The sequence below is a fragment of the Triturus cristatus genome, chromosome 5_1 (genome assembly GCF_964204655.1).
Source record: "Triturus cristatus chromosome 5_1, aTriCri1.1, whole genome shotgun sequence".
In the NCBI taxonomy this organism is placed as follows: Eukaryota; Metazoa; Chordata; class Amphibia; order Caudata; family Salamandridae; genus Triturus; species Triturus cristatus.
The window spans coordinates 291,509,647-291,516,137 of NC_140587.1; positions in this window are offsets into that span (position 1 = coordinate 291,509,647).

Below are 6,491 nucleotides of genomic sequence, written 5' to 3' on the forward strand. Positions count from 1 at the left end.
AACCCAGCCAAGCCAGGGGAGCCCAAGCACAGAGCCTCGGATGGGGGGGGGATTGCCTGGTCCTGGACCATCTGGTCAATGGCTGAGAACCACCTAGGGGGTCTGGTGTACCCTGTCCCTAGTAATCCGGTGGAAGACGACCCCCCATTCTGGTAATCCGAGTGCACCGAGTGATAGAGGAAACCCAAGGAACCAACACGCCTGTGCCCCCCCCTGGAGCCCCGGCTGGGCTTGCGGAAGCAGAAGAGCCCTCATCAGGATTCCCAGGGCAGCATGCCATCTGGTAGCGCCATTGGAAAGCATTGCGCGCGACCGGATGGCCAAGGGGTTGGGCGTGACCAGATGGCCAGGCCCAAGAGAAGGATGGCAATCTGGCCACACTTCGCCTTAATGAAAGCGCTCCCACCTGCCCTTGGAGAGCATCGGGGGCTCTGCATCATAGGGGCTCCGAGCCCCAGCTGTGCCTCAGGCCCAAGGCTGAGCGGGGGGTCCTCAAAGGAGCCCCGACACAGGGCCCCCAGGCGCCTTGACATGCAGGCAAAGCAGGGGAGGCCTGGCCTCCCCAGGGCCATCAGGCGCCCCGGCCAGGGCTCCTTAACCCAGCCAAGCTGCTGATGGAGCCCAGGGCACAGAGCACCCGCCCCGGTGCCCTAGACCTGGCCAGAGCTCCAGGGCCCGGAGGCCCAAGGGAAGTCACCATGGACCCAGGGGTCCACATCCCGGGTGCTCTGCCATGCGGCAGCCCCGAGGACGGAGCCCAGAATGAGGGCCTCCCCTGGGCCCTTGGAGGCTCCGGTCAACCCACCCAAGTTGGCGGAGCCTCCCTGGGCCCGATGGACCCCGGTGACCCGAACCCTAAGCTGGCTGCAGGCTGGGGTCCCCTGTACCCCAGGGTCCACTGGAGACCAGGCCCCAGGCCCAGTCCCTGCTTCTGAACCCATTCAAGCCAGGGGAGCCTCCCCGGGCCCAATGGACCCCCGGCCTGAGTGCCTTGACCCTTATCTGGCTGCAGGATAGGGGCTCCCGCACCCCAGGGCCCACCGGAGCCCAGGGACCGATCCTTGCTTCTGAACCTAGTCAGGAGGGGGTAGCCTCCCTGGGCCCAATGGACCCCCGTACCGGGGCACCCACTCCAAGGCCTAGCGGGGGCCACCAGGGCCCCCTTCAAATCCTCTGACCCGTGAAGGGGCAGAATCGCCTCCCCGAAACCGTGGGCCAGGAAAGGGAGCCTGGGCCCTGGTGGGCATGAGATGCGCATGAATAGGGCGTACAGCAGACTTTCAGCTGCTGATAGGGAACCATTGCCCTACACAATAACCAAAAAAAAAGATGATTTGGTGATACTTACCCCACTTTACATACCTTGAGTACCGCGGCTGGGGACCATGAGGACATGGAATATACATTGATGATATCTCGCAGGATGCTCATTTTGTGTTCCTGGATTCTCCTTTTAGAGGCTGCCCCTTTTTGGTCTTTAGTCCTGTGGAGGACCCGCTAAGATGTATAACCATTAACACGTTATCCGAGGGTCAAAACGGTTGGCGTAATTATCTAACGTCCTGCGTCAGCTATCCTATAAATATTTAAAGGAATCAATAGAAGGATACCTTGAGCATCACAAGTGTGGACATTTGAATATGTGTGGCTTTTATGTTTTCATGTCTTTATATGTGAATACTGTAAAAAGAAAATATTTTCCACGTTATGATAGTTTAATTAATTGTATAATATGTAATCTGTGTGTCGTGCCCAGTGGGTGACGGGCACTTGGAGCCAGAAGCAAGAGCCGAGAGCCCCACGGGGGTCGCCCCCCCACCCGCCTTACCGGGTAACTGCAAAAATGATGAGTAGTGGTATTTCACAGCCGGCCCGAGGGCCTCCCACTTATCATACACCTCTCATGTCTCTTCACAGTGCCATACTATAGTCAAGCTCAATGGGCTCGTCTTTCCCCGCTGATACTGCGAAGCCTGTTCCCTTGGCTGTGATTTCGCTAGATAGTAGATAGGGACAGTGGGAATCCCATTCATCCATTCATGCTCGTCACTAATTAGATGACGAGGAATTTCGCTATTTCTGTACCACCACGCGGTGGCTCATTCCGGGTTATTATTGCTGCCCATCAGCTTCAAATTGGTCTTTCTTCCATAAATACAACATTTATTCGAGTACAGCTACACTTATAGCTGTCCTCACAGGAACTGGGATTACTTATGGGCTAGAGATGATACATCCTCCAGTACTATTCTAACAATATAAATTGTCTACAAACAGTCCTGAGAAATGTAAAGTGTGATTAGCAGGAAATCAATGAGTGATATGTACTTATTATGTGTACGCAATTACTTGAGACCTATTCTTCATTCAAGACATTTCAATAATCATGATGTGCACTTCTATATCTAAATTGTCACACAAACACATCTATAAAAATAAACATTTATAATAACTACACATCTATCTAAAAAATACACATCTATAATATTTCTGAAAAATACACATCTATAAAATCTACCTCTATACAAATTCTACTGTCAACTATAATCTGCTATGAATATTAATGGATAAACATTCTTAAAACAATATGTTTTACAATATTGAAATATATGTGCTGCACAACAGTGTACATCTAAGCATTTAGCTTGCCACTTAATTGTCCATGAATACTTGACACATTTTAAGAGTGTCCATTAAAGTAGTCAGGCAAACATTCTTCTTGAATGGGAAAGACATTTGTAAACCTAAATCAGCCAGAGCAACATCATTACTCTTGAGGCCAAATACCCCTACATCCACAATAAAGCCTTTAGATTTTACAGTGTTACAGTTGGTAAGATCTTTGATTTGCTGTGATAAATCCTGCTAATATTTAACCTTACTCTCAAACTGTAGCTCAGGGAAATTCTATGAGTTTTCATATCAAATTGAAACATCATTCACTACAGCAGTAACATCTTTGGTAAATACTACGTCTGTTTTTCATAGTTCACCTTGACTGTTTTTGACATGAGGTTCCATATACTCACACCTTTTTGCTCTATCGATGAGCAATTCCAAATTTTTGTTATGCTTTTTCATCCTTATGTCCTTTTTTTTAGGACATGCACCTGAAATTTGTGAAATTGTTTCGCAAACATCTTGAAAGTATCTCTATGTAGAAAATGTTCAATTTCTTCCCCTACTGATGGTTTCTCTGCTATACAAAACATTTGCTCTTAACATCAGCGCAGCTATGTATTGATTTTCTTTCATTTTGTTATGTTTGCTGATCCAGAAATTCGAGGTTGGATTGTTTGCTAAATAGTTAATACCATCATCTTGGACAGGGATAGATGCCCATTTCTCAAATTCCTCTTTCCTCCAATCACATGCTGCTAACAAGTTCAAATCATAACTCCGGAATCTACTGTCTAAAATGTTGAGTTTGTGTGTTTTGATGATGTTATCGATTTTGTATTGTATTATTTCTCCTGCATAAATGTAGGAATGAGATATTGTAGGAAAGTAGGATCTGCTTTCATGGTCACCCCTACTTTTTGCTGGTGTCATTATGTTTTCTGATTAGTCCGACTGGGATCCTGCTAATCAGGGCCCCGTCTCTGTGCTTCTTCTCTAAATTGGACATGGTGAGTACTTAGGTGCCCTCCAGATTGGCTACAGGTGTACCCTTGTAAGTCCATAGTATATCGTACTAAGATACCGAGGGCATAGGTACACCAGAGGCCTCCCATGGGCTGCAGCATGTATAATGCCACCCATGAAAGACCACACAAATTGTGACTCCAGGCCTACCATTGCACTTACACAATATATAGGTTTCCCTATATTTGAGGTCACTACACTAAAAACCTACAAGTCACCCCTAAAGCAGGCCTTTTGATCCTGAGAGAAGAGTGCTGGGTCCTAAGTGTGAGGGTGCCCCTGCATGAGCAGGGCACTCCTACAACCTTCAGAGTCAATTCTCCTGGGTTGTAAGTGCAACAGCCATAACGACATCTAGACATCTAGAGTAGCCATGCGTCATTATGCGATGACCATCTCTAAACTGACTGTGATGAACCCTGTCATGTTTGGTATCTAATGTGTTGGAATCATACCCCCACACCATAAACGGTGTGAGAGTATGATTCCATGCACTTTAAAGCTCCTCCGGGAGGCCCTCAGTGCTTCCAGTACCAGTCTTCAAGAACTGGACAGCAAGCTAGGGCTGCTGCCAGCCAGAGACATGTTTCTGCCCTCCTGCTGCTGAGCCAAGCTCGAGCAGGGGGAGGCAGAGCAATAGGTATCCTGTCACAGGGGGTCTGACCACCTCCCAGAGTGTATTGGGACAGGGTGGGGGCATTTGCCAGCGCCACTGAGACTGCTTGAGGTCATTTGGTGCCCTCCTTGCATATTCCTGTTCAAACCAGCTCAGGGAGCCAGTGGCTCCTGCTCTGGCACAAAACTGGACAGAAGACATGGGAGTATCCTCCCCACTGTCCAGCCCCACCGCGTCATCTTCAACCGTCTGGACACTCTGACCCCGTCAGACTGACCGTGTTGGACTGACCCCATTGAACCTAACTTGGGAACCGAGTACGCAACCAGGAAGACTCCCACTGCTTCAGGTCTCATCATCCTGCAAGCCTGTTGCATCATCATTGTCCCTGCTCCATACAGGTTTCTCACAGGGCCTGTGGACATCCAAGACACCGAAGGAATCTTCCTTAGAGTGAAGGAGTCACTCTCCTGCATCTACAGGCACTGCAACGAGCTGACCGGTTTGCTGATCCTGAGCTCGTACAGACTCCGACAGGCTTAGTAACACAGGTATCTGGCCTACAATTCCCTCAAGGCCTGCACTGTCTTTAAACCGAGTCAGAGGCCAGTATCCCTCGCCGGCACCACTGGAACCGAGCCCCTGTATACCGCTTCGGCTGGCCGTTGCTAAGGCTGGGCGACTCTCGTCTCCAGAGATCTTCAGGTCCTTTCAGGGTACTTCTTTGATTCCAGTGGGCTCCCCTGCTTCCTCGTGCCTGCTCAGACTAACCTAGTCATGGTGAGTCCCTTGGACCTTGCTGGTCCAGACCCTGCACCTTCTTTGATTTCTATGCCTATTGCCGTTGCCTTGGTGTGTGGATGCCTCTGCCGCACACTGATCCCTTGGCCCTCGACATCCGAGGAGAGACAGCTCGTGAACGGCTCCTGGTCTTCCACCACATCACCTGGTCAGCACAGCTTCAACTTCAAGGGCATCGTAAACCATCCTGCATCAATCAACATCAGTGGGCATTCGTCTTCCGTGCCTCTTGGTCACTCCGAAGTGGCATAGACTCTGTACCCTCTGCTTGCAGGTATCTCTCCACTTGAATCCACCTTTGGGTTCCACTGGACTTCTTAGTCTTCTCCAGCGGTATCTTTCCTGAAGTCCTCCATTGTGGTCTACAGCGGTTTCCGACGTCACTTGACACCTTTGCACCCGACTTCCCTGGTGTAGGCGCCCTGGTTCCGGGGGTATCCACAGGGGGGGTGACTCTCCAACCTTCCATCTTCCACGGGGTTTCTTCAGGTTCTGCTGGGGAGGGTCCTTCTTTATAATTGCAACCACGACTTACCCTTTGACTTTAGTGGATCAAAGTGTCATGTTCACACTCTGCACACAGCCTCCGTTGGGTTCCTGGGTACTTACCTTGGGTGGTTCTTCTACGTCTTCTGGGTCCAGTCTTGACTTGAGTCATCGTTCGCATACCACTTTTTTAGCATATGCTTTGGTCTCCCCCTGGAGACCACTGTGCATTTGTGCCACTTACTTGCTCCATTTCCTAAGTATTGTGTTTATTGTGTTTCTATCACTGGGTAGGAGATAGTACAATTGTGTTAGTGAGTGTTTGTAATAAAATACCTATTTTTATAAGTACACTCTGTGATTTTTTTTCACTTAACTATACCATAAAGATTAGGTACTGGTAAAACAAGGTGCTTTACACTCATTCTGGAATAAGCCTGAAGGCTGCTCTCCACAGCTACCACTCAGAGAGCTTTCTAAAGTTGTCTAAGACCACTAAAATCACCATAAGGGTTGTCTGGATTAGTGAAGGGTGCTACTCTTACATAAGTGAGCACCATATACTAAGCCAGCCTCTCTTAGTTATGTACAGATCAGGAGCTTCTCTGAGGTATTGTAAACTATTGATTTTGTTTAGTCTGATTGTAGTACATATCTACGGTACACTGAGGCCCGCATATGATGTTTTCAATTAGAGGAGACCATTGCATGAGTATGCAGGTAGGTGTAGGAAGTTTAACATATTTCTTTATCATTTGATCCAGAGTGTTTAAAGTTTTTGCTTATGTTCCTGTCATTTCCAGTTTAAATGACAATTTAGGGATCAAGTATTGACACAATATTTCACATTTTGAGTGGGCTTAAGTGGTAAATTGTCATGTTTTGAGCCCAGTTAGTAAGAACCTCATTTACTTTGTTGTTACTTGTATGGCCAGTGTGTGGA